The 27375-nt window shown below is 41.6% G+C and overlaps 1 long non-coding RNA gene across 1 annotated transcript; it reads left to right on the forward strand.

The window, feature by feature from the left end:
• The first annotated feature begins 3715 nt into the window (after positions 1–3715).
• On the forward strand, positions 3716–22172 carry LOC141373949 (uncharacterized). Its single transcript, XR_012380401.1, has 3 exons — positions 3716–3789; positions 20793–20883; positions 22091–22172. It is a non-coding gene; the product is annotated as an uncharacterized lncRNA (long non-coding RNA).
• Positions 22173–27375: the final 5203 nt, after the last annotated feature.

The following is a 27375-nucleotide window of genomic DNA, read 5'->3' on the forward strand; positions in this document are numbered from 1 at the left end:
CCTAGAAAAATAACAAATAGTTATCATCCTGCTCTCATAATTGAAGGGATGGATGGATTTGAAAAATCTAAAAGGTCTCTGACTTTGTAAATAATTTTGGCACATTACATAGTACTTTTGAGGGGTTAAACTGTGAGAATTAATTTTGGCCAAAACAAAATTAAAATGAACATTCCATTGTCGTTGATCTTGTAAGTGGGGAGAAGAGACTTATTAAAGATTCAACATAGTTTTCTCCTCCTGGTCATTTAGTGGTAAAGCTCATTGAGACTCACTGAAGAAAGTCCATCCCATGCTGAAATAAAAGTGTTGAGTGAATCTGTGGAATGTGTGGATGTTTTCAGTGCTGATATCCAGTTACTATTCTAGGACTATTGCTAGGATTATTTTTATTATTGTGTGTTGTTAGGCAAATTCTTAACTTCTTTGAGCCTCAGTTTCTTCATCTGTAAAAGCAAAAGAACACTAGCAATCATATTGCCCTCATAGGCCCCCTGGAGGTGGGGATGGGTTTATATATGGAAAGCACCTGGTCCTGTGCCTAGTACACGGAGGTCCTCACTCAGTCCAGCCCCCACTAACGCAGATGTGCAGACATGTGCACAAAACACACGGGCTCAGACACCGAAGGAAAAATATGGCTTCCATACAGACAGGAAAATTGTCCATAGAGACAAATCATAGAGAAAGGAAGCCATACTGAAGAAAAAGAACTGCTCGGGCAGGCAGGTGGAATAGTTCATAGAAACCACTTTAAAGCAAGACTCATCATTTTTGGTGATCATTAGTATGTTTCATTTTATATGCTCATTAGTTGCTGGCCAGTAAGGACATCCTATATAAGAGTTTGGATTAAAATGTATAATTGTGGGGCCCCTGGGTGGCTCAGTTGTTAAGCATCTGCCTTCGGCTCAGGTCATGATCCCAAGGTCCTGGGATAGAGCCCACCATCGGGCTCCCTGCTCCGTGGGAAGCCTGCTTCTCCCTCTCCCACTCCCCCTGCTTGTGTTCCCTCTCTCGCTGTCTCTGTCAGATAAATAAATAAAAATATTTAAAAAATATAAAATGTATAATTGTGTTTCTTCTAATTACTCATTCCCACCTAGCCTGGCACTGTTTGCAGGGAGAGCTGGTAAGAATGTTTTGCGACCTTGTTTCTCAGAATGATAACCATAAGGCTATAATTTAAAGCATTTTTACTGCATGGTGGATGATGCAACGTTATTTCTTTTTGAAGAGGAAAGGGGGTGGGTCGGGAGCAGACTGAGGCTGAGGGGATCAAGGCAAAGAAAGAGTGAAGATAAAATTAGTACAAATATCTGGCACCATTTTCTAAATTAAGCTACAACATTTAGACTCTTTCTCAGATATTCAGATTTCCTTTGAAATCTTAGGTTGCTTTCCTATTATTGTAGAAGGAAGGTTCCTGAAGTTCCCCAGGGCAGGCTGTGCTAGAATTAGTTGACAAGGTGGACCAATGTTTACCAGCTTGAGGCTTCTCAGGGACAGCTCTGGGCACTGGTGGGGGCCCAGAACCAAATTAGGGTGCAGGCAGGGCCTGAGGCCGATCATACCAAGAGCACCCTCACATGCTATTTTCCAGAGCACATTTGGGCTGGAGAGAGAGTAGTATCTGAGCACTGATGTGCAAATCTCAGCTCTGGTTAGGTAAATAGTGTCGCGCTAGTCACTTCACCTTTCTGTTTCGCATTTTCTACATCTGAAATGATGATGAGCCCTTGCTTAGCAGACAACATTGTTTCGAAGCTCAAATGATAGAATTTATGCCAAGATATTTGGAAAATTAGGGAGCACAGTACAAAATGCAAAACACTTCAGGCTCAAATTGACATTTTGGGCTGTTTGAAGGAGAAAGCAGGGTTGGAAATCTGACTGAAAGGAGAGGGATGGATGCAGGGGTGTGGCAAGCAAGAGGCGACACCAGGTGTGGCTTAGAACTCAGACGTGGGGTTGCATCCTGATGCTGCCTGATGCTGCATGCATGACAGGGCATGCTATGTATGTAAGTATGTAGGTATATATATGTATTTATATTTAACCTCTCTTAGTCTTAGTTTCCTCAACTGTAAAAGGGGAATTATAAAATATTTATCACCTGGGTGGTTATGAAGATGAAACTAACAAAAAATAGATGCAATGGGCATGCTATGTTGTCATTCTTTAGAGAACATTAGTGACAGATAAACGGGCCTGGCAACTCTTCTGGCTTTCTGCCGGAACAAGGTCTTTCCTGAGTTCTTCACACCCTAAACTGTGGGGGGAGAATGGGGAAAACACAGACACTGATGGTTTCCTGATTTGTCATATTGTAGGTGTTGTCTTGTCGGCAGAAGTCGCAAGGATGTTAGCCCCATCAGAAGGGGGTTTGACTATACTGATTGACTACATTTTTCCAGGGTGGCCTTATCAGTGAGGTGGTCCAAAAATATTGCTCTTCATTTATTCATCCATTTGTTCAGTCAACAAACTTTTACTGAGCACCTACTGTGTGCAGGATGATGAGTTAGGCCAGGAGATAAGGATACAGTGGTGAGTAGGACAAATAAGGTTCCTACCCAAAACTGGCATATGCTCTGGTGGGTAAGACAAAAACAATTATGTATGTATTTGGTTTTTTTAAATTTATTTTTTAATTTTTTAAACAATTTTCTTTATTTGAGAGATAGCACGCATGCAAGAGAGAGCACGAGCTGTGGGGGAGGGGCAGAGGGAGAAGCAGACTCCCTGCTGAGCAGGGACTCCGACCTGGGGCCCCATCCCAGGACGCTGGGATCATGACCCCAGCCGAAGGCAGATGCTTAACTGACTGAGCCACCCAGGCGCCCCAGCAATTATGTCACTAGTGTATTGTATGTGGTGACAAGTGTTGGGAGGAAAAAGAAAGTATTAGAAGGTGACAGCAATGTCTTTGGAGGACTCAGGGTAGAGGCCACTGTCCCCTGCTCTGACCCTTCGAGTTGCTCCTGACTGCCCTCGTGGCTGTATTTCATCATCCAGGGAACTGTTTGGAGACATAAAATGAGAGCATGACCACGTATCCTTTCCGTCTTTAAGGGGGTACAGTGAGATCGGGCTGTTATGATCCTGGGATAACCAGAATAAAGCAGAGGTGACCATCTCCTCCTGCCTATACCCCTGACCCCTGTTCTGGCTCATTGCCGTGTGTGTGTGTGTGTGTGTGTGTGTGTGTGTGTGTGTGTGTGTGTGAATGGGGCCAGGGGTGGGATACAGAGACGATGGTTAGGCATCCATAAGGTCTGGCTCAGAACACTTGAAATGCAGACCTCGTTTGGCAGGACTCTCTGTGTCTCGGGTATATTATCTTTACAGTTCACAGTTTCATGGGACATTTGTGCAGATGAAATTGATCAGCAGCAGAAGGAAGATAGCTGTTGCCTAGGCAACCAGCTGATGACTCATCCTGGCATTGAAGCTGCAAAAGCCATGAGACTGCAGTAATTTTCCAGATGCTTAACCTGTCCTCCTTCTCTGTCTTTCTTTGTTTTCCTCTCTTCATCCTTCATTTCTTTCTGTACACCCATGTCCTGGGCCCTCCCCAAAGTTGACATTGCACAGGCTGTCTGTGGGGGGGGGGACAGGGGTCCTGAGCTCCCTGGAGCAGTGATGCAGACCTCATCCCACCAGTAATACGTGGCTTCCCCTGCTGCTGCTCCTTATCTCTCACAACAGGAAATGGCCAGACTGCAACCATCAATGCTGCAGAGCCTCCAAGATGCTGCTTGTTGCCCTTGATCAGAGAAACCTCAAGTGAGCCCAGCACTCTTCCTTTTAATCTAAACCAAACTGAGCACATCCATTTATCTCAGAGATTGGCAGTGTTCCTTCGAGGAGAAGCAGTTATCCTCTGGGCCTCGCAAGCAAGTTTGTGAAAATGATGTTTACAGGTGACAAGGGCCACCCCTGGCAGATCTCTGTATGTGGGGTTTTCCCACCCTCTTATCTCGCTTGTTCCACTCATAATCTGGTGTCTGATGGTCCAGGCCTTTCTTAATTACCCATCACAATCCTCTCTAAAATGCAAAGCATAGAAGCTTAAGCCCTTCCCCTTCCAAGAGCATTTTCATTTTAATAAGGTTTTCGGAAGCAAAATAGTTTAAGATTCGGGAAAAACATCATTAGCCTTTTGGATATAGACATCGCCAGTGGGGATTGCGTCGTGGGCTGTGTCTGTAAGAGGGTCTTTCTCTGCATGTGGTATGTGCAGCATCCATGTTGCTGCTGACACTGACATAAAACATTTTTATGTTGGATACAAGTTGGTGCCTCAATTCTGCTGCTTCTCCCACGCCCATCCATACATATGCACTCTATCCATACAGACACAGACACACAGACACAGACACACACACACACACACACACACACACACACACACACCATCTTGAGCAGCAGCAGCTGATGGGGAGGCAACAAAAGATACCCACTGATGAAGTTTGTCTGCTCACTTTCACTTATTGGACATATGTCAAGTATCCAGTATGTGCAGAACATGGTAGTGGGCGGTGGGATAGGGGTGGTGTCCACATTCTCTCAAAATAGCTTACAATCAGAAGGGAATAAAGTCAGGTAGACACATGCTTAGAGTTTACCCTCCGGGTTCCTTTACTGCTCTGTGACTTTTTAACTAATGTAATTGGCTCAGGTCTGTGGGATCTTTCTCCTTGGTGCTCCCTCTGTGCCAGCACACTGTCACACCACCTTGGGGTGACCAGCTTGCAAACCCACCAGGGGCATAGACAGATGTTCATTCTCCTCTTCCTGCATTGAAGAAAGCTGTCCTCTGGTCTCAGGCACATGTTGGGCCCATCTGCCTTGGACACCCTCATGGTTTGAGGAAATTGCACTAACTCTGGGAATGCATAAATACAGTGAAGTAGGAGACTTCTGAGATGGATGAAACCTGAGAGGTGTGCACTCGGCCATCCATCCAGTGCAGGCTCTGCTGCTAAAGTGTCCCCGATGGCAGTCATCCCACCAGGCTTCAATGTGAGGGGATGGAGGCCACTTTTCTCACAAGGCAGCCCGTTACATTTTTGAACGGATTGCATTGTTCACATATTCATTCATTTATTGAGCGGTTCTTTTATTCAATAAAGATTAATTGAATGCCTATTGTATGTTCGACCCTGGAGATGCAATGGTGAGCAAAGCAGTTCTACCAGCATGGGGCTTATCGTCTCCGGGTTGGCAGGATTCATGGTACAAGCTAACCGCACCGTGATTGCCAACAGGGAAGACGGCAATGGGAAGAAGTTCAGGGAGCTCTGGGGTCATGAGCTGGGGGCCTCTGGGCTGGTGCAGTTGGGAGTGTGGGGCCAGGGAGTGGGGTTCTGGGATGGCTTCCTCGGGAAAGTGAGGCGGGGCCAAAGAGTCCTGTTAGCTGGGCAGGATGTAGTGGTGGCCAGGGAAGAGGGAATAGGCTGTGCAGGAAAGCATCCGGAGGTGGGACGGACCACAGCTGGTTTGAGAAAAAGAAAGGCGGCCAGTGTGTCTTGAGAATGGAGTGAGGGAGAGAGGGGTGTGAGAAGTGGCTGGTGGGGCTGCCAGCAGGTGGAACGCAGGGCTTCCAGGACATTGTAGCCAGAGGTGCCAGTTAACTTGCAGCTCGGGGTGAGGAGCAGTGATGGTCTCCTCCCTCCCCCTCCCCTTCTTCCTTCTCCCCTTCCTCTGCCTCTCCTCCTTCCGGCCCCACATCCCCCGCCCTCCTTCTCTTTTTTCGTGTGTGTGTGTGTGTGTGTGTGTGTGTGTGTGTGTGTGTGTGGCAGGGGGATTGTTATCTAATTTGGTCTTTCTCAGAAACTCCATCTGCTGAGGAGCAAGAATTTCAGTTTCAAAACTTACTGTGAAATAAAAATATAAATAGTCCTTTTTTTGAGTAAACATGCTAAGATTTGGCTACTCTTACCTGCAACTTTTCAGGCTGGCTCCTAAGAGTATTGGGGTGGACTTTGGCTTGCTTGGTACTTGTAGCAGAAGTGACAAAGGGACCTTGGAGCCCTAAAGCGACCTGGACTGTCCTCTGCCTCTTTTGGTCTCTGCAGCAGTGACCCTTGTCTCTCTGGCCGCCGTATGGTCTGCTGATGTTGGTGGCTGTGGTGGGCTGCCTGTGCACCTTGTAGCTGGGCCTCTCTCCTTCCCTCCCCTTCCTCTCCATCCCTCACTGTAATTGGGTAGAGCCCAACAATTGTCCCCTGGATGATTCAGCCCGACCCCAGCTCTTGCTGTGTTTCTGTTTTGTTCCCCCAAATGGCCTTTGCAAGGGGAACCCTCTCCGTGCTGTGGAGAACCCTGTGATGTGGACAGCCAGTGTTGATTCTGAATTAAGCCAAAAGAGAGGATAAAGGAATTCAGAAAGTTCTCCCTTGCACGGCTATTGGTTTGACGCAAAACCCCATTTTGAAATAAAAAATGTGGGTATCAACTCCCGTTCCCTTTCTTGGCATTCTTCCTTTTCAATCCTAATCTCTCCCTAGTAGATAGATGCTTTGCCATCTAGGGATACTTGAACTTCTTTGGGAAGGCAAAAGATAAGTGTGTGGGTGTGTGTATATGTTTCAAAATAGGATTCCTGTTACTACACTATTTTAAGGATTTTGGGTTCTTTTTCCTAAGATCATTAAGGAATCACTGATGCATTTTTAGCAAAAGAGTGATAGAGTCAGATTTGCATTTTCATAGAGGTGTTGGTGATTGCTATAGAAATGGATGGGACAGCAAAGTCCATGTAGGCAGATGGGTCAGCAGGTCACTGGGTAGTGGCTAAGAAGATAAACAGAGACAGACTTGAGAAATGTTTTAGGAGCTTGGGGGTCAGGTTAGGAAGATGAACCAGATATAGGTTTGAGGAATAGTAAGTATGAAGAAAGAACCTCAATTTCTGCTTTATGTGACTGGAGAGACTTGGGGATGATTTACTGAAAAAGAGAATACATAATAGGAGACCCAGATTTAAAGAGTGGGGAAGATGTTAAGTGCCTTTGAGAAATACAAGTAGGGATGACAAGTAAGTGGGCATTGAGTATAGAGCTCAGGAAAGAGTCCCTCCAGTGTGAGTGAACACTGATGCCCAGGAGGGAGTAGCGGGGAGGAGAGAAGGGGACCTAGGGAAGGGCAGGGAAGGAAAGGAGAGAGATGTGGTAGTAGATGAAGGGATTTCCTCGTCATGGAAGAGACAGGGTTCTCCTGAGAGGAATGGGTAAGGGGAATTGGTTGGGCAGGAGCCCTCAGGGGTGGTAGAAGTGTTGTTGCTGCAAAAACAGGAGATGGAGGGGCTGGGGAAAATGGGGTGAGTGTGGTATTTTGGTTTGTCATCCCCAGCCATAACTTTTTGTGACTTTCCCCCTCTAGTCTCTTTTTAGCTCTGACTCCGTCTCCACTCTCCAGACACCCAACATCTACTGACTTGGCCATTGACTTGTCCCATTTTCTCTGCTCCCCCTGACTCCCCACCAAATTACTGTCCTGAATTTGAGAAAGTAACCCATCCTAGTGAGTTAACAATTGAATGGATTACTCCTTAGAGGTAAGCCACTTGTTACTTGAACAAAACTTTAAAAACAAAACAAAACAAAACAACAAAAAAAAACCTTTATCTTAATTCTCTGTAGCAAATTAGAGCCTTCCTTTTGTATCCCCTTTTTCCTTCTCCCTAAACCCGGCATGCTAAGGTTTCTTTTTTTTTAAAGATTTTTATTTATTTATTTGAGAGAGAGAATGAAAGAGAGAGAGAGAGTACATGAGAGGGGGGAAGGTCAGAGGGAGAAGCAGACTCCCTGCCGAGCAGGGAGCCCGATGTGGGACTCGATCCCGGGACTCCAGGATCATGACCTGAGCCGAAGGCAGTCGCTTAACCAACTGAGCCACCCAGGTGCCCCCGTGCTAAGGTTTCTTTTCAGTTGCCCTTTTGCTAAAGATTAAGAGACTCTGGGAGGGAGAATGAGGTCATGCGCATGGCAAGGCTTCAGGAATCTGGGTAAGGTCTGGTAAGACCAGCTAAGACCATTGTCAGTGTTGCTAGCATTAGAGAGAGGAGGAGTTAATTGTATGAAAAGAATAAATATTTGAAAAGCATAGTAATTTCAAAGCATCTAAAGCAATTACTTCGTTTTGGTCTGGGAGGAAACATTAAAATGAAAAAGTGCAAATTAAAAAATGCAAATGGCTAATGCTAATAATGATGATCTTTATTGTAAGAAAACACTAAAAACAATATATGACTATCTTCCATAACCATGGAGAATATAAAGAGAAGGTAGGGCAATCATTTAATTTGAATCTCGGAAAGAGGGGAGGGAAATATGGCATTTGTCAAATTTTTCTAATGGAACAGGATTGATATTTGAAGAGATAATGGCTGAGCATTTTTTCAAAACTGATGAAAGATTTTAATCCATCACTTTAAGAAACCCAATACATTCTGAACACAATATATAAAAAGAAATCCATGCATGGCATATTATAGTAAGAAAGACCAAGGAAATACCTTGGATTACCTTGAAAAAAGCAACAGGCCAACAGTTGCCTTCGGGGCCCAAATACAGAGGACTGATATGTCCAAAATGCTGAGAGAATAAAAGTACTAACAAAAACAGGGAGAATAAAAACATTTCCATACAAAATGAGACAGAGAATTTGTCACCAGCACATCAGCAGTAAAGGAAATACTAAAGAGTTTAAACTTCAGGCAAAAAAGAAGATGATGCCAGATGAAAGGTTGGAAATGCAAGGAGAATTCAAGATGAATAAAAATGTTAATATGTGGGTAAATGGAGATGAATATTGCTATACATGAATATTATATAAAGAAATCATCATCATCATTGTCATGCCTTTTGGAATTTAAAAATAAATACAAAATTAAATGCAGGACAGCAGGAGTATGCAAGTGGGTATTAGATAAGGGTTAGAGAATGGAGTTAAAAATGTTTAAGTTCTTTGCATTGTCAAGATGATGGGAAGAAAATTAATTTAACATTAATTAATTAAACTTTGATAAGCCTACATGCATCTGATAATTTCAAGGATAACACTGAGAGAATTCAAAAACAGTGTATGGCTTACAAACCACTGGATGGGAGAAAACAGAATAATTAAAATATAATCAATTCAAATGCAGCAGGAAATAAGGGAAAATGTAGAATAGGCAGAACAAATAAGGAGCATATAATGACAGATAAATGCTCATGTATCAGTAATTATGTTAAGTATAAATGGAGAAAATATGCTAATTAAAATTAACAGTTTTTTAAAAAGGAAACTATGTACTCTTTACAAGAGACACAGGTAAAACATATTCAGAAAGACTAATATCATAGAAAAAGCTATATCTTACAAATTAAAACCAAAACCAAAAGCCAAAGTAGCTATATTAAGATAAGATAAAACAGACTTTAAGAAAAAAAATCATTATTAGAAATAAACATATCTCTAATTGATGGCAAAAGGACAATTCACCACAGACTTTAAGAAAAAAAAATCATTATTAGAAATAAACATGTCTCTAATTGATGGCAAAAGGACAATTCACCAGGTTTATAAAACATTTCTAAATTTACTTACTCCAAATAGCATAGTCTCAAATATATAAAGTAAAAATTACCAAAAATTCAGAGATAAGTAGACAAATTCACAGTCATAGTGGATAATTTTACTACACATTTATGAGTAATTGATAGAGTAATTAAACAAAAATCTGTAAGAATTTAAAAGAGTTGAATAACACATTGAACAAATCTGACTTAATGGTAATTTATAGAACAATTTCTTAGAAAAGTAGAATAGAGTTTTTTTCAAACACACACAGGATATTTCTAAAAATTTATTATATAATGGGTGGAAAAGGAATTGTATTTGTATAGAATCTGACCATGACGCAATTTTCCTACAAATAAGTACAAGAAAGATAACTAGAATATCCACATATTTTTGGAAACTAAAAAATACACTTCTGAATTACCCATGAGACAAACAAGAATTGGAATTTAGAAAATATATTGAATGATAATGGAAATATGACATATGATTATTTGCAAGATGTAGCTAAAGCAGTATCTAGAGAAAGCTTATATTCCCACATTCGAAAATGTAAAAAATAGCTAAATAACACTCCCCCAATAGAAATCAGTTATAATGATAATAGAAAAGATATCAATAGAAAGGATCATCAACAAATCTAAAAGTCAAATCTTTGAAGACTAATAAAATTGATATACATTTGGCAAGACTGATCAAGAGAGAAAGAGGACATGGTCATTATCAAGAATAAAAAAGAAGACATCACTACAGATCCTTTGGATATTCTAAAGACAATAAGAGAATATTATGAATAACTATGCAAACAAATTTTACAATATAGATGAAATAGATACATTTCTAGAAAAATATATAGGTAGTTAGTACAGATGGCCCACAATCATCAAGGACTTAGGCTCCTTCTATCATACCACTATTAAATGTTTGGCATTAGGTTTCTACTTCATGGTCTAGCACGGCTATTCAAACTTTAGTTATCACATTCATATTCTGGCCATCAAAAAGGAGAAAGAAATAAAGAATAGTGTACTTGTCTTATTTAAGATTATTTCCTGGGATTTGCATACAACACTTCTGCTTATATCTCATTGGCCAGAATTTAGTTATATGGTCTTTCTTAGCTGTAAGGGGAGGCTAGTAAGTATAATCTTTCTCTCTGTTGGGCAGATAAACATGCAAGTTCTATTATTAAGAAAGAAGATGCATCTCTGTTACTGAAGCATATATTTCCTGTAGATCCATTCATTGTACATCATGAAAGGTGGCTAGCCTTGAGATAGATTGCCAGTATTTCACCCAAGAGAGTCCCTTGCTGGATGATGGGATTCTGGCAGCAAGTGGCTATAAAGTGGTCTGAGACAAGGAGCCCCAACCAAATTTCCCACACTAAGGGATTATTTCTGTCATTCATTCAACAAATAATTACTGAGTCTCTAAGAATATTCCAGGAGCTGTTCTAGATGTTGGGAAAAGAGCAGTAGACAAAACAGAAAAACCTTGTTTCTCTATACATTTAGAGCTAAGAAAAATAAAGCAGAAAAGGGGATATGGAGTGCTGGGGGTTGGGGAATGGTTTGTAAATTTTAATAGGGTGATCAGGGAAGATCTTACTGAGAGGTTGACATTTGAGCAGACCTTAAGATGGTGGGAGAAGGACACTTTTCATTCCAGGAAAAGTGAATAGCAAGGATACTCCTAATATCGTATCTCAGCACTCTTCAATTCCGCAGGGATGGTCTCAAATAAGGGGAGAGAAAAGAATTGGAGAGAAAAGGAGTGGCAAAGAAGAGGAAACTGGACCTTGGACAAGAAGTCTAGAGCCAGAAATAAGATTTTGGACTTTGTCCCACTAAAATTCTAGACCTGGTCTTGGCTCAGAAGAAACAAGTCAGCAATGATGAATTTTTAATTTACACTAGTTTATCCATTTTTGATTTTATAGACATTCATACATTAAAGAAAATTTCACTTTTCAAAGGTTTTATTTATCTATTTGACAGAGAGAGAGTGAGAGAGCACAAGTAGGGGATGTGGCAGAGGGAGAGAGAGAAGCAGTTTCCCTGCTGAGCAGGGAGCCCAATGCGGGGTTAGATCCCAGGATCCTGGGATCATGACTCCAGCCAAAGGCAGTGCCCAACACACTGAGCCACCCAGGCGCCCCACATTAAAGAAAATTTTAAAATCACACACACACCTTTAATCTCATCACCTTCACAGAATTATTTGCATTAAAATTTTTTGCTTTCTAGTCTTTATCTATATGCACAGCACTTTTTTCAATTCATGAAAGCCTTTATTGAGACCAGATGTGAGTTACATAGTCAGGCAACATCTCCTTCGATCTCTCTGAACCAGAATCTGAAAGTGATAGGGTGATGATTTCCACAGAAGACCTGTGACAAATGGTTCTGGGGGGCATTCTTCTGCACGAGGTGGTTGGTAGCTTGTGAAGGGAAATAGAGGATCAGGGTGTAGTCAGAAGTCAGTGTTCTCAAAATGGGAAAGGCCGAGATAAAAGCATGCATGAACCTAGTTTGCATCTTGCACAGACAGGCGGATAGCCATTGGGAACCCTGGTAGAATGGCATAAAATAGTAGCATCAAAGGAAAAGAGATTCCCCTCCCTCACCAAAAAAACACTTTACCAACAAGAAATTCATTCTTATTCATCCACTCTGAGAGAATCCTTAGTGAAATTAAAACTCTTCAGGAGAACCTTATTCCAAAAGACTTCCTGAAATTTCAAACAAATTCATACCCTCCACTGTGGATGTAGGTTGGTTGTGGAATTCAGAGTCATTTTGGAAAGTGATGAAGTCCCAAGACAGAATCCTTGGGTGGATGAGCACTTCCTTCTCTAAGCCTCTGGCATTTCAGCTGTTGGTTCTTCAGAGGCTAGAGTATTGCTTTAACTGCTGCTCGTACATCGACAGCTTTCTCCCAACCTTCTATGTCCCTGTTCAATTTTTTTTATTGTAAAGCCAGAATGGTGTTGAATTTCATTCTCAACTCTGTTGTAGACTCCTCAGTGCCAGGAGCAGTGGACAATGTGTTTCTCATTTGCTTATCCTTAATATGAGACAGATCATCAAGACCCTTTAACGTGAAGCCCCGTTATCAGGGTGCTGGGTGTGTTGTGTATGTCCTCTGTGTGCAAGAAATTGGAGGGGCTCCCTGTGAGGTCGATGAGGGATCCCACACAGGACTGGACTGGAGAAACAGGCTGCCTCAAAGAAAATGGAAGGCACCTCAGGCCATAAAATATAAAGAGGCTATATTACTTTGCTATGACTGCCATAACAAACTACCACAGCCTGGGTGACTTAAACAACAGAAATTTATTTTCTCATAGCTCTGGAGGCCACAAGTCTAAGACCAGGTGTCAGTAGAATTGATTTCTTCTGAGGCCTCTCTCTTTGGCTTGTGTATGGCCAAGTGTCCCTGTGTCCTCACATGGCCCTCCCTCATTCATGCTGTGTCCTAATCTCTCCTCGTAAGGAACCAGTTATATTCCATTAAGGCCCACTATAATGATCTCATTTTAACCTAATTATCTCTTTAAAGATGCTATCTCCAAATACAGCCATATTCTGAAGTACTGGAAGTTAGAACTTCAACATAGGAATTTTTAGAAAGACACAGCTCCGCCCATAACAGGGGCTGAAATCTAAGGTGCAGTATTGGTGGGATTGATGGCCGACTGGTGCTGTCCTCATTTGTCCGGTGGACTCCCTCTGTTAACTTGTGTTAGTCTGGGCATCTCCCAGAAGCAGATGCCAAGACAAGATGAAATGTGCCAGAATTTTATTAGAGGAAATGTCTGTGAGGAAAAATGAGAAAGAAGTCAGGAAGTCTAAGAGAGCTGACAAATCAAAATGCAAGTCTGATCTCAAGTGAGAGAGAAGGGGAGAAGAAGTTGGGGGAATTTCTTAGACTGCCATGAGTCCAAGAATTGTTCAAGAAGGCCATTGAGAGTCTTCAAGCCAAAGCCAGCCTCCAGGGGAGTCCTGTGTCTCTCAGGAGTGGGTGTGCTTTAGCATTCTTGCCGCACTCAGTCACCGGTGCGAGCGGTGCATTCGTGCAGTGGAGTCCAGAGCTCAGGGGCTGGGGCCCTTGTCCGTTGTGCTCTGTATAGTTGGAGGTCTGCGAGGCACACACTCACAGCTGCCACATAACCTGTAAGGATCTTACTAGACTGTGGACAGGTGTGAATATTTACCCCAGCAGGTGCTAACTGTGAGTTTAACAAAAAACAAATTCATGTAGAGGAAAGATGTCAAAATCTGTAGACCTCAAAGGAAGGAGGCAAAAGTAGCAAAGGAAAAAAGGGTTCCGGGCAAGGTCGTGGAAGCTTTTGTTTTGCCTGAGAACAGTACCCTTAGCACCGTTATGATCCATATTCTCCTTCCTTCATTCTCTCCGCCCACCTCCTAAGATAACCAGAAGTTCCAAATATTTTATTTTCACTCATAGGTTATAGTTCTTTATATTGCTCCCAAAGGCTAGCTTATATATTTTTCCCTTGGGGAGAGGGTGAGATGGAAAAAAAGTGGACCCCATATATGGGCTGTTACCCACATTTTTTTCCAGCTGTCTGAGTCAGTGATGACCTGGGATGGCATTTGCTGTGCTGGGCAGAGCACTGGACTCTGAGTCAAGAACCCTGCATATCTCAGCCAGTTGCCTTCCTTTTTTAGGCTGAATTTCCTCAGTTGCAGAAGGAGAGACCAGGCAACATAATCTCCAGTTTTCTTCAAAGGATTCCTATTCTATAATAATGTTCTGCATTTGAACCTGCAAGTGTGTATGCAAGAAACAGTGGGCTGGAGATCAAATGTCCTCAAGTTTTACTAAAAGTTTCTTTTTTTCCCCTACTTTAGCTGCTGCATTTTTTCAAATCTTGCATTGTAATAGTTTATTTACATGCCTGCCTCTCTAGGACTAGGCTGTGAATTTCTGGAACATAGGGTCCATGTCTGTCTTATCTGGGACCCCCCAGCACCTTTCACAATTCCCAGCGCACCTGATCAGCCAATGTGTGTTGAAGGGTGGTTGAGCTGGTTAAAGAAGCAGTGATTTTGTGGCTAGCAGTGGGGAAGACAGGGTGACAGAGTGGACAAAAGGTGGGCTTGAATCCTATTGTGCCACTTGTTGGTTATGGGGACTTGAACAAATTACTCTCTGAGCTTCCCTTTACTAATTTAAAAATGGATATATAATTCCTACCTGGCAAGGTTATTGTGAAAATGAAGTGAAGTCATTCATGCGTGTGCTTCTCAGAATATGTGACACATGGGGGACCTTTGAAGGCTTTGTTACTGTGTCTCCGTGGCCTCGCCGCTCAACGCCGGGAGCAGGAAGCCTGGGGAGTCTAGCAATTCAGTCGTTAATCCATGACACAGTATTTCAGGATATGTGGGTATGCATTTTGTAGGAAATACCTTAATTTTCTACTACAATAATTTTATCATTGACCTCAGACCGTTGGAGTATTTTAAGTGTCAGCGGTCTCTTGCTGTGACAAATAGGCAATATTCTAAAGAGCTTTCATGTCTGCTGGAAAGGTGCAATGCAGAGTTTTGCTGCAGCGTCTCTGCAGGCTTGCTGAGGAGGTAGCTCAGACACCCTGGAGCTGGCTTTGTGAGCTTGCTGTTTAGCATATTAATACACTCGGCACTGAAAGGGCATCAGGGACATCTGACTGTCTTTTTTACTTTGAACTTGATTTTTAAAAAAGATTTTATTTATTTATTAGAGAGAGAGAGAATACAAGCAAGCAGAGGGGCAGAAAGAGAGAGAGAAGCAGACTCCCTGCGGAGCAGGGAGCCCGATGCGGGGCTCGATCCCAGGACCCTGGGATCACGACCTGAGCGGAAGGCAGACGCTTCACCGACTGAGCCACCCAGGTGCTCCTTGAGCCTAATTCTGTGGATACACTCCTATAGAGCAAGTGAAGAAGCACTTTTCTCCATAGGCTTCTTTAATACCATTTAGAAAAACACCAGGTCAGTGGAGTGTGGTACCTGCTTCTCTCCAGGGTCTGGTTGGTCAACATGGCCCGGGGCAAGGTGTGGAGTGTCTATAGGTAACTGCCTGGGTGCCCATCTGCTTCCTTCTGTCTGCAGGCCACTCTGAAAACAAGTGCATTCAGATTTACTAGCCTGGGACTGATACCATTCGATGTCGGGGTTTAAGTGGGCCAACAGCAACAAAAAAATCTATCTCTAATCTTTAGGAATGTCGTTCTGGTTGAGTTTATTTTTATTTTTTTAACATTTTTGTAGCTAAAAGTTTCCTCTGGAAGGAATGAAATTATAGAAAATTAAAAAAAATTATTACCAGTTTCCCTGTCTTCTTAAAACTGTAATTACAGATTGCCTTCAGTAGTTATAATAGTAGTTACTTTTATTGAATACTTCATGTTAAATAGTATGCTAAGAGCTTTACGTATATAATCTCTTTTTATTTTTGAAACAATCCTGTAGGGAAAATTTAGGTATCCCATTTTGAGACAGACTCAACTAAGAAATGACATGCCTTCCATTTCACTGTGTTAAAAAACAAAATTCATCTGAGTAAATTTGAAGATCAAATTGGCTTTATTCAACAAATCATGAATTGGGCAGCATTCCATTTAGCAAATAGAAAGGAGCTCCCTCGAGCTGTAGAAAAGAAAGGTTTTTAAAGGCACAGAGGGCAGATAAAGGGCTAGTATCAATAAAGTATAAAGAATTTTTCAACCTGTTGAACCAATAATGATAGGAAGGGGCCTATCAGTCCATTTCCTGGTGCCAATCATGAAATTCCCTTGTCGGCTGGTGAAAGGTCACATTCCTGGTGTGGGGGTGGGGGGTGGAAACTGTAGTTGGATTAGGTATTAAAACTTGGTTTGCTGATGTGGTGCTCCTGACATGAGTGACTACATTTTGGGCCTGTGGTTCTCTTTTTAACAATTGTAATACCTCACTTTAATCCTCTGCTTACCCAAATTTTTAGACTTTTTAGTATCTGCCGCCATGGCCATGCCAAATGCTGCCTAGTCTGAGCTCAGTGCATCCATCAGTATTGTGTGGTCAGGGACATTATTATTATTATTATTATTATTATTATTAGTTTGGCTTATACTCTAGGTTGATGAGAATGCCAGGGCAGTGGTTCTCAGAAAGGGCCCGTGGTACTGTGTTATTTTAGAAAAAATTGGTAGTAAATATATGGCACGTGATAATGCTTGAGGTGGTACTGGCTCAAGATACAAATGGGTTTTAGGAAGTATGTAAATGGATTTATCCCAGAGGTTTTACTATGGATCATCAGGACTGACATTCCTTTGGGTAGCACATCTTTTTTTTTGTCCCTGGGGCCTATCTGCTTCTCTTGTGGCAATGCTCTGCTTTCCCAGTTGGCATCTTCACCATTTCCACTGGATGATGTGTGTGCTGCCCATTCCACTATCCCGGCACCCCTTTCTCCCAAGGGCTGATGAGGGGCGCGAGGGAGAGAGGAGAAGCAGTCTGGTGTCTGTGGGCTGGGTTCCTCTCCTTGCTTCTGCCGCCAACCGGTTGGGACACTTTGGGGAAGCCAACCAATCTTTCTGGGCCTCGGTTTCCTTACTTGTGAAGTGATGGTGCTGGACCCACGGGTTCTCTTGAGAGACCATTTTAACAGGAAATTAGGATGTGTGCAATGAAGAAAACCAGACTCCAGCAGGAAACATCCTCCTGGTGCCACTGACAGACTGCTGGATTAATTGGGCATAGTGGTGAAGCACTTTGGTAATTCCTAAGTTTACATCATTTGAGTATTACTGCCTTACCCTCAGATGTGGAAAGCATGCCTTCATTTTTCAGATGACACAGCAGAGGCAGATTTGACCATTGGCAGGCCTTGGGCTATTACTTACTGGTGATTGCATAATTTGCAGGGCAGATATACTGCCAATAAGTGACAGCTGATGTCACAGTGGCTGGGCATGATCACTAGTGAAATGGAGAGGTCTGCCCCACTTTGCTTTATTCACGTAGGTAGTCAGCCCCTGCAGAGGCTCATGTGGCTCCTAATGATTTTTGTTAAGTTTGGAGAGAAGCTGGACTGTAGATTAATTTCAGCATGATTCCTCCTGACAGTCCTCATTTAAAAGGCTCTAAAGTTCCCAAATGAACACAAAATAAAAATGTCTGCTTTACTCAAGGGGAAAATTGGCTCTTTGCAGAAATACCCTCAAAGGAATATGGCCTTCTTGATTTGACTGAAACATCTGTCTAGCACAAGTTCCCTTATTGACACCACTTCCCATTCTTTCTCCAAGTCTTTCTGCTCCTACACACGTTGTTTAGCAAGAACTTCTTCTGTATTGTCTCCTAAAGTACCAACCCTTCTCCCTGTGCTGTGTAGTTATTTTTCTGATCTTGAAAGGGATGCATGTCCATTGTAGAATATTTGGAAAATGTGGAGATGTGAGAAAGGAAAATAAAATCATACACAATCCTACCTCCCAGAGATGTTAAGGTTGAGGTCTCTGATTTTTCTCCTAGCCACACTTTAGGAAAAAAAATCACAAAATTGGGATTCTACTGTACATTAGTTTGAAGAACACTTGAAAAATATTCTATCGAGAGCATTTCCCATGCCATTAAATATTTTTGAGAACCTCATTTTAATGACTGTGGTCTTATTATGTGATTGTTGTGCTATAATTTACTAATCATTCTTCTGTCATCTTGCAGTTGCTTTTTCACTTGTCCACTTGACCCTGTCCTTTCATAGCTTCCCTGAAATTTTACTCCTTAATCATGCCTCCTGTCTTCCTTTATTACCACTTCCTTGCCCACTGGTGCCTTTCCCTGTGGCTTCATCCATCTGCAGGTGTATAGGCATCTTTACTCTCATCTCTAAGCGGCCGTGTCCAGTAACCTTTTTGAACTTTGGTATTTTCACATTAGGTTTTACCCATTTCAGTATCTTTTATTTTTCTAGTATCACAGATCATCTAAAGCAGAGTTCTGAGCGTGCCACTTCCCCTGATGATCAGGCCTCAACCTAGCACCCAGCCTCTTTTGTCCTTGAGTGCGCCCAGGATCTAATCCGACTGTATTGCACCTGTACACCCAGGCATCCTGTTCATGGTCTCCCTTCTGTTTCCATCATCCACAAGCATGATACTCATTCCACTAAACCACTGATAATGCAATGTTACTCACTAGATGACACCAATCCATTCATTAATATCCTTTAAACTAAGTTTATTTAGCCCATTGTTTATGTAGAGAATTGCCTTACATTGTAGGCCAAATTTCTCAAACTTGACACTTTGAAGTAGATCAGATATGCTGCATCTCCATATTTCTCAGCTGGAGTGTCCCTTTCAAAAGAAAAAGGAAGGTATAACTGTCAGGTCTTGATCTTTGTTCATGAACCGGTCCCTGTTCCTAGAGATCACTGCTGTCTTTTCTAAGGGCTCTTAAGTTTCCTTCAAGGACCACTACAAATCCGATTTTTCTTTCTCCTTTTTTGAAAAATTGAAACTATCTCTGTTGATTGTTTGCTTACATCCATAAAGAGACAGGTGGAGGGGCCGATCACGTGCCTGGGGTAGACTTGAACTGGTCTGTGATCTTTGTAGGCATTTGCTGTGGAGGACCTAGTTATCCTGTTCTCTCTCTCTTCCATGGTCTCTACCTAAGGTCCCCTGTCCCCTCTAATGCTGTAGCCACTTGCTTGACATGGTAGATGTGGTAGGCAGAATAATGGCTCCCTAAAGATAAGCATGTTCTATCCCTGGAACTTTTGAATATGTTAGCTTATAAGGCAAAAGAACTTTACATATATGATTATGTTAAATCTGAGATGGGGTGATTATCCTGGGTAATAGAGTCAGAGAAAAATCTGAAGGTTCTTTACTGCTGACTTTGAAGACAGAGGAATGGTCCATGTGTCAAGGATGCAGGCAGCATCTAGAAGCTGGAAAAGACGGGGAACAGAATCTCCTTTGGAGCTTCTAGAAGGAGCATAGCCCCGAGGACATGTTGATTTTATCCCAGTGAGAACCATTTCAGACTTCTGCTCTCTAGAACTGTAAGATGATAAATTGGTGTTGCTTTAAGCCATCAAGTTTGTGGTAATTTGTCATAGCAGCAATAAGATAATACAGTAAATGATCTATAGATATTTAATATTCTTGAGATCTGAAAGGGGCCTTAATGGCTGTACACTCTAGGTTCCTAATCTTGAATCTCCTTTTTTGTTACCCCTGTCAAGGAGGAAGCCTGTGGTATTTGTGTTGGGTTTGGGAAGAGGGGCACAGTCAGAAGGAAGTGGGGAATAGAAAATGTTGTTTATTTAGAACAGCTTTTTGGAGATATAGTTCATAGAGCATACACTTCACCCACTTAAAGAGTATGATTGCATGGTTTTTAGTATATTCACAGAGTTGTGCATCTATCACCACAATTGATTTTAGAACATTTCATCACCCCCAAAAGAAAACCTGTACTGATTATCCTTCACTCTACATTCCTCTCTGCCCCCAATTCCTGGCAATCACTAATCTACTTTAGTATATTTCCCCTTTCTGAATATCTCATATAAACAAAATCATGCAATGTGTGGTCTTTTATGTCTGGCTTCTTTCACTTAGCTTCATGTTTTCAAGGTTCATCCATGTTGTAGCATGTGCCAGTACTTAATTCCTTTTTGTTGCAATATAATATTCCACTGTATGTATATGCCACATTTTGTTTATCCATTCACCAGTTGATGGACATTTGGGTTGTTTGTACTTTTGGATATTATATAAAATACTGCTGTGAACGTTTGTGTATAAGTTTTTGTGTGGATATATGTTCTCATTTTTCTTAGGTATATACCTAGAAGTGGAATTGCTAGGTTAAATGGTAATTCTGTGTTTAACTCTTTGAGGAACTGTCAGACTATTTTCCAAAGCAGCGATACTATTTTACATTCCGCCAGCAATGCATGAGAAAGTGTCATTAATGGAAATGCTTGCTGACCTCTGAAAGTACAAAGGACACAGAATGCAAAGCATCTAGAGTAGGCTCTAGGAGAAGTTAGGGGGATGCATACTTAGTTGTCCTTCCTGCTTTCCCTCTGTTTTTCTCTCCCTATCCATTACAGTCAAGTTATCGGTAAGGTGTCTTTTCTTCTTTCGCAAATTATCTGGAAAATGCTTCTTATTTTGTTGTGTAATTGTTCTTATTTCTCAGGTGGAAAGAATGGGATTGCAAGTCTACAGCCATACCACCCTGAACGTGCCCGATCTCGTCTGATCTCAGAAGCTAAGCAGGGTTGGGCCTGGTTGGTACTTGGATGGGAGAACGGGATTGCAAAATGTTCTAAGCCAGGTTTACCGATATTTCTTCCCAAAATATTTTGGGAAATATATGTAATACATTTGTCTGTCTGTTTATCTATCTATCTATCTACCTATCTATCTATCTATCTATCTATCTATCTATCTATCATCTAACTATCTATCTTACTGCCATATCCACTCTCAAACCTCTTTCTAGTATCTGAAATTTATTCACCCTATAGAGTAAATGTCCGATAACCACTTCAAGAGTTTTTCTCTGTTTTATGTTTCATTTTGTCAGAGATCAAAGCCTTAAGCCAAAGGAAGTATGCTTTAAAAAAATTTCAGGGATCAGTCAGGGGATGAAAAAAGTATTTTTCGAAGTTCTTTTTTTTTAGCACTTGGGTATCACTCCACCCAAACAATCACTCACTCACCCTTTCATAGTATCAGCCCTGAACTCTGCCTCTTTTAGACAGCTCATCAAGGAGATTCAGGAAAAGATGGCAGAGGAGTTGGGGACCCTATTCCAACCGCTCCCCTGAACTGAGCTGGATATCTACCAGACCACTCTGAACACCCACAAAATCAGCCTGAGATGTAAGAAGATATATCTGGATCTCTACATAGTGTCAGCCCTGATAGGAACTCTAATGGAAAGATAGGCTTAATTGGAAATAAAGTCTATGTCCAGAGACAGGTGTCTTGCAAAAAATATTCTCTAGCCCTAATTCCACTTACCTGTGTTGCCAGTAATGATGATAGAATCCTTGATGTGAATCAACATGGGCTGGCTCCCATTTTCAGTTTTTCTAGATGTTTATCCGCCTGCCATATTTTCAGAAGAACTGATCTAACATCTCATGAGTTTTGGTGCTGTTGGGACCGACTGGTGTTTGAGTTGGTTGGTGAGTGGAATGGGGCTGGGAAACTGTATTTCATGTTGGTTTCCTGCCTCCAGAACTGTCGTTATCAATCACGTAGTCTGCAAATGCCAGTTTGAAGGTTGCTTGCAAGGTCATTCACGTACCTGAAGAGCAAGCACATGTAAGTTAATACAAGTAAAGATAGGAAAGGGGTGCTCCCTTCAGCAGCACATATACTAAAATTGGAAAGATAGGAAAGGGAGGGAGCCTGAATATACTTGATCCTCATGATTTCAATGTCTGGGGTGATGACTGGATCTCTTTGTGCCTCTTGTCTTTCTAGTTGCTGAAAAGATGTCTGATTCAATGGGGAAAGTCCTTCAAAATCTACATAAAGAATTTGTCAAGGCTCTTGGATATATACAAAAGATCTCTTCAACATTGTAATGAGAAAATGACTAGAATCCTCTTCTCAAATTCTGGGAACATTCAGAAGCATCAATTCAGGAAGGAAAATAGGCAAAATACCTTTGGAACCTTCTCCTCTGACTAAAACTAAATTTAGCTCCAGAAAGTGGAGTCTGGCAAAAGGCAGGTTTTGTGTAGAAATGATTTTCTTCTCCAGCTTTAGAGATGACTTCATAGCCAAGTTTGAGATTAGTTTAATTAAAGGTTAAATACCCATCTTTTGTGTTGGAAAAGTCACAGATCAATACTGTTTGAGGAAGTGACAGTCACATGGTGGTTTTGGAGGACCTTGGGATAAGATATTCTTTGGGGATCCCATTTACACTTAGCTAAAGATAAAAGAGTAGTTTATGGACTGACTTTTGTTCCCCACAGGGTATTTGACAATGTCTGAATTATTCCTGTATGACCCAGTAGGAGGTGGTTATTGGCAGCTAGTAGGTGGTGGCCAGGGAGGCTGCTAAACATCCTGCAACACACAGGACAGCCTCCCACAACAAAGAATTATCCAGTCCTAAATGTCAATAGTGTTGAGGTTGAGAAACCTTGAGTTAGGTGCACCATGGCTCCGATTCCAGTTATGTCACCTGGTAGGGTAGAATTGACATTTAGCCTCTACCTGTTGCCTTTCCCGATGGCTTCCTTTTCAGGAAGAATGATCACTTCCTCCTTTGTGTCCTATTGGATCTTGCATATATGTCTGTCATGGCACCCATGATACTTTATTGTACATTTTGTATGACACTTTGGGTAATGTCCTTAATCTCTCTGGGCCTCAGTCTTCCCATCTATAAAATGGGAGTGATAATACTACTAACCTCAGGTAGTAGTTGTGAAGATTGAGTTAAGGCACTTAAAGTGTCTGTCATACTAGGTGCTCAATAAATGGAAGGAGCAGAAGTTATCATTATACCTTACATAGCTGATTGCCTCTGCTGGATGGTAAATAAGTCTTTTGAGGGCAGGAACTGTGTCTGGTTTATCACAGATGTTTAATGTTTTTTGAATGTACGACTAATGAATCTCTTTAAGCCTCAATCTTTACTCAGTCATAAAGTGGGACTAGTATTTCACTTGTTATCATTATATTTAATAAGATAATGTAAGAGAGAGTGTTTATAAAGGGCCCAGCGCATAAATATTAGATTACTTTTCCTTGCCTTGGTAGCAATAAAAAACTTTTGTTATAAAAAATCTACAGAAAAGTAGAGAGAGGATAATAAAGTTAACAGCCATATATCTATCACCTAGATTTAACAATTGTTAAAATTTAGCCATATTTACCTTATCTATCTATCTATCTATCTATCTATCTATCTATCTATCTATCTACCTACCCATCTTGCTGCGGAAGAATTTGAAGTAAATTATAGACACAATTTTATTTCGTACCTAAATACTTATTATGTATCTTAAAGAACATATTCCCCTATCACTATAATGTATTTTAGTCTAACAAAATTACTAATAATTTCCCAATGTCAGCAAATACTTAGTCTGTATTCCTATTTCCCAGTGATTTCCAAAGGTCTTTCACAGCTGGTTTATTTAAACAAGATCCAAGTGGGAGTTTCTCATCAGGGTACTCTATTTTTTTTTAATTGTTGCCCACTTTAGGGGCCAGCCTGGTTCTGCTGATTGCCAGCCAACAGATCTGAAATTCCTTTGGTAAGTTAGGATGGGATCCTACTTTAAGCAAACTCAATACACTAACTTAAACAGATAAATTATTCACAAGAGTTAATGGCTCACGTTTGTTCCAAGGTTGACTGCAACTATTCCACTGTAGTCTTCTTCTTGGTGCATCCACAGATGGTTAGATGAGCAGTGATCATGGGTCTGGGGTGAAAGAAGATGAAAACCAGGGTAATAGAAGCTCTGCCAATGAAATAGACATAAGAGAAAAATAGCTCTGGGAAGCACAAGGTAAATTGATGAGAAAACGAGATTCAATGCACGGAGCGCAATTTGTGCACAACTTCTCCAGGATGCGGAATCATTCCAACTATAATCACAATAGTCTGAAAACCATCTATTGCACAAACAAGGGTAAGCAAACTCCCTGTGCTGAGCCATGACATCATTGAAGCCAGGCGAGATATTCTCCTTTCTGCTTTTCATAGGGCTACATCACCAGAATCACTCGTATACCAGCGAGAGAAGTCAGTCAGTCAAGGATGGTCTCCAGTGTCCTGTAAGTGCAGTGGGTTTGATCTAGTAACAGCAGTGGTCTATCAGAGGTCCTTGAGCAGAGGCCTTGAAGTATAATGAGGAGGCATTTGATAAAGGTGAATTTTAAAGGTCAGGCAAGGTGGGCTGGGATAGAAGCAGGTTTGTATTGAAGAGGTCAGCCAAGATGTTATTGGGTTGATTGATTCAGGATGAGGTACATGTGGAAGTAGAGATGTTAAAATGAAACTAATGGAGATATCCACTCTTTGTAATTCTTTGTACTTTCCATTTGATTTGTGCTACTTATGCCCATGCACATTTGATTGTATACTCTCTGAGGGCAGAGTCTGTGTCTCTGACCTCTTTAAATAGTACTTTGCACGTGGTAAGTGCCCAACACATAAAATGTTTGCTTATATTTAAGACACATCCTGCACTTTTAAAAAAAGTGGATGCTTGTACATGTAAGTCTTGGTTACAAAGGTTAATGTTCCCTTTGGGGTATGAACTGAGACAAAGCTATATAGAAGATGAAAAGGTACAGATGCATGCAAGGAAAAAAAAGAAAAGCCAGACACATGAAGGGAAGATTGGAAATAAGGACCTGGAGAAATAGTTTGGAAGTCCTGTGAATCCTCATTATCTAGAGAGTAGAATAGTGGTTGCCAGGGGCTCTTTAGGGGAGGTGGGTGGAGGAAATGAGACTACACTGGTCAAAGGGTACAAACTACTAGTAATAACATGAATGAGTCCTGGGGATCCAATGTACAGCATGATGCCTACAGTTAATAGTATTGTGTTATATACTTGAAAGTTGCTGAGAGAGTAGATCTTAACTGTTCTCACTACCCACACACAAAAAGGTATTATAGGAGGGGATGGAGGTGTTAATTCACCCTACTGTGGTAATCATTTCACAATATATATGGGTATCAAGTCATTGCAGACTGTATACCTTAAACTTACACAATGTTATATGTCACTTATATCTCAATAATGCTGGGGTTAAAAAAAAAGAAATCGAGTTCTGGCTTGATCTGGGCAGAGCTTAAAGGTTGAGAGAGCTCTAATGTGGAAGTAGGAGGGGAAGCTGGAATTGCAGGAGCCTGCTGGAGGAGACTTCAGACGAGGATGGAATGGAATTAGTCATGATGTTGCATAAATTTAATTTACCACCTGTCCTGCTGAAAGTGCACAGATCTGGGTTCAGATCCCAGCCCCACTCCTCTAGCTGTGTGACCCTGGGCAAATGACTAAAGCTTGCAGACTCTTTTCCTTTCTGTGTTGTGTTAATAATTCCATCTGCTTTTCTTCATGGACATGAATTATAGTCCATGAAGGTGGAGTTCCAGGCATATAGTAACCACACCATAAGGGAGACTTGTTATTATAATGGTCCATCTCCTATGGTGGATGGTGCTTTCACCTCTATTGATGAATGTCTCCCAGAGACAACTGTATATATAAATGTTCCTACCTGAAGCGAAATAGATATAGGAGACAGGGATTTATTGCAGGACAGGGTTTTCTGTCTTGTTTCAAGCAAAGCCATTCTCCCCTGACTTCTGTCTATCTCCTGACCCTCTTGGTCCATGTGGAAGTGTTCTGCCACTCAGGGTCATGAGGTGGTCCATGGCTGAAGCCTTGTCCTAACAGCTGAATGCCAAAACCTTGCAAGTCTGTGTCTCCCACAGGCCCTGCTTCCCAAGGTCAATACTGGACCTAGCCCACAGACCAGAGGCTCTCAAGAGCAAGAATGGCTTAACTCCACAGCAGGAACAACTTCCTTCAACTTCCTTGGTGCCCACGTGATCTTTTTCTAAAGCAAACTGTTCCTACAGAATTTAGAAAGCAGGATATATCTTTGCTTCCCCAGGAGAGAGGTTTGCACTATGGTATTTGGCAGGTTCTTGTCATTGCTTGGGGGTTGCCAAGAGACAAGTAAAGGCTGGCTCAGTGTATTTGCAAATCACTGGTGTCTACTCTCCAGAACCACAGTCCTGCTCTCAAATTTAACTTGCATGAGAATCATCTGGGGTATTTAAAATTCAGATTCCTGAACCCCACCATTAATAAGTCTGAGATGAAAAAACAAACAAAAAATAAGTCTGGGATGGCCTGTGCTTTTAATAAGCATTCCAGGGCATGATAATGGCAGGCAATGCATGGATCGTATTTGGAGAAATATGGAAGCAAGGCCGTTTGCCCAAAAGTCAATCTATGGAATTCGCTGTCTGGGAATTGGTTTTTAACAAACTGAGCAAGATTGAGTAAACATGGCCCTAAGAAAGTGGGGTCTTTTGAGCATGGCTTCAGGAATACAGATCTCTGTAGCCCTTTCTTGGTGCTGAGGCCATGTTCTGCCTTTACTATCAAGCCCTCCATGGTCACCTCATATTTTGTTTGGCATTTCCCAAGAAGCTTTTAGGAATTTTTTTCTTTTAATTAATTTATTTTTCTTGGTATGAGGAATAAGAACAAAGCATTTGCTCATTTCTCACCTTGTTTTCTTTAGCTTCTTAATTACAGAATGATTTTTGATGAAACCTGCTCCAGATGATGGTCCAAGGGTGACAGTGTGCTGGGGAATCACTCCAGTCATATTCATAACAACTTGGAAACCTCTTTTGTTTATTTATTCTTTAAACAAATACTTATATGGCACATAGTTGTGTGATGGGAACTAGGGTAGGTGTGAACCAGGCAGCAGTGCACAAATACAGACTACTTTCCAGGAGCTTACAATATTCGTGGAGACAGAGCCATCACATCTCTATGCCAACAGATATAAAATTGCAACAGTAACTGCTGGAGGTCCAGCTGTAAATGGGAGACTTGACCTCCACAGAGATGTCAGCACAGCTTCTCTACCTAAGTGATCACTGACCTGAAACCCAGGTGACCAGAAGAAGGAGGGAAGAGCTTTCTAGGCAGTGGAATGGCATGTGAAAGGCCTGAAGTGGGGAGGCTTATGGAGAGTTGAGGGGT

The sequence above is a fragment of the Callorhinus ursinus genome, unplaced genomic scaffold (assembly GCF_003265705.2).
Source record: "Callorhinus ursinus isolate GAN/ISIS: 27379988/994484 unplaced genomic scaffold, GSC_fseal_2.0 scaffold13, whole genome shotgun sequence".
NCBI classification, from domain to species: Eukaryota; Metazoa; Chordata; class Mammalia; order Carnivora; family Otariidae; genus Callorhinus; species Callorhinus ursinus.